We start from the raw sequence: 2,267 nt of genomic DNA on the forward strand, positions 1-2,267 counted from the left end.
CACGGGAATATATGTTTCTAAAAATAAACCAATGACGCCATCGTAACCAATGGAAAAAGCTCCTTTCTGAAGGGTAAATCCCACCAGTTTCCGCGAAAGGTTGGTTTGGTTATTTTGTTTAACGCCGCTCTCAGCAATGTTCCAGATATATGACGGTGGTCTGTAAATAATCGACTCTGGACCAGACAATCCAGTGATTACCATCATGAGCATAGATCCACGCACTTGGGATACGATGACATGCATCAAACACGTCAGCGAGCCTGACCATTTCCATGAAAGAGATTCTTTTAGATAAAATAATGGGATGGGTGGTTTACCATGCCCCTTTTCGTGTTTTTCGCAGACGTACCATGGATTTCCCTCTTCCCGCTATATTATTTCAGTATATTAAAAATATAAGAATATCAGTGTGAAGCTGTATGCAGAAAAATGTTTCTATTTACAAATCATTTCAAATGAAAGTTGTAATATTTTTGGAATCAGAAAAACTAATTGTGAGTCTATTTATAACAAACGCACATACTTTGACGACTCTATATGTTAATAACTAAATTTAGTACAGAGAAACACACGAAAAAAATAATAAATAGAGAGATTGCAGTCACCATCACGTACGTAGAACCCCCCGGGCCACAGAAGGAATTATAACAAGATTTCCTCAATATGCCTCCAGCTAGAATTACTGATGCAATTCCTGTCAGGGACACGTCAAAATATAATTTATAGCCATATAATGACAATTAATCTTCTAGGTCGAAATCTTGCATCCAAATAACATCACATGGCTTGTATCAGTTGTATAGACTTCCTGATTGTCTGAAGAAGGACCAGCCTAGAGGACCCTCTATTATCCAGCGTATTATATCTCCATGTCTCCGTTGCTCTGCTGTATCAGACGTTTACTAGTGTCAGGCGTTCATGCAAGGATTTACGGTAGTTATTAAGATAATTCCGTGCATAAAAACTACTAGACGTTTATTGGACATTTACTCGAGACCCCGGCGTTTATTTAAGTCCTGGCGTTTAGTCAAGGAAATACGGTACCCACACGTTTAGAAGTGTATCTATCAAAATCCCCTCAGTTGTAGTCGTGACTAAAACTCTAGGGATATTGAAAGACACACCTTGGGAACTTCACGACCCAAACAGTAGTGACTCTGACAGACACAATAATACCAGTTATCAGCATCTATGCCCATCACGTCAGTGATTCAACAAATATACCTTCTGCTTTCACAGATGTCCAGAAGGTTAGTTAAGCCCGATTACACGCCGGGTAGCTTTATGCACGGATGTCTCCCCATCATTATCAACGCCGGGGGTAAAGCGTAACTGAAAGTAACACACACCTGGGGAAATATGGTGCTGTGTATGCTAGTTGTAAGAATCGTATCACACAGGTATTGGTAACCAAAAAAGGTATTATGGATGTAATAATTTCATTACCAACTAAATTGAACTAATACATCCTGTGGTCCAAAGACACACTCCGGCGCAGTGGTGACTTAGCCATACAATGTTCTAGCATTACACCACTGCCACAGGCTAGTTTGCATATCACGTGACCGGACTTTTCTCTTGTTGGTAAACAAACGCGCTTTTTCAGAAATCGGACTAATGCAAATATTTAGGGGCGCTTTATATATTGTATTGCATAATTATATAGATATGCTGCTACAAATGCGACAGTGAGTTGCATGAGAATACATATTTACGCATCAAAGCGACCGTATCGATAGCTCTCCGAAGCAACTAATGTAAACATAGGATAACTACGCAAATGGAAATAGTTTTCCACGATTTTGGATATTTTCTCAATGTAAGTTAACCATTCTATGACATATGTTTATCTAGATTTGTAGACTTGTTAAAAATGAAACAGATGAAAAACATATGCAATATCTTGAATGGACTGTGTAAGATGTGATGAATCTTGACATGGCGCTGGCCTTTGGCAGAGGTAGTATGCTGGTCGCATGGAACTCTGGGTAGGAGAGTGGTTCAGAGTACTCAAACAGCTTAGCAATTCTTTCCTTGATGAATGTTATTTAACCGGTCATTAGCTGAGTGTGCTATTCCAGCTCAGTGGATAAGATCTAATGTTCTACCTACTTTTAAGGGAGTCGACAAATCAAATGCTGCAAATTACAATGTGCAATCTATCAATTTGAATTCTGTGTTTGTCAAGGTATTTTAAAGAATAGTGTCGAAGTGTTTATACAGCCACGTTTATGTCACATCACGTTTATCAGAGCTTGATAACG

This window comes from Haliotis rufescens, unplaced genomic scaffold (assembly GCF_023055435.1).
Source record: "Haliotis rufescens isolate VD_foot unplaced genomic scaffold, xgHalRufe1.0.p SCAF_3, whole genome shotgun sequence".
Taxonomy (NCBI): Eukaryota; Metazoa; Mollusca; class Gastropoda; order Lepetellida; family Haliotidae; genus Haliotis; species Haliotis rufescens.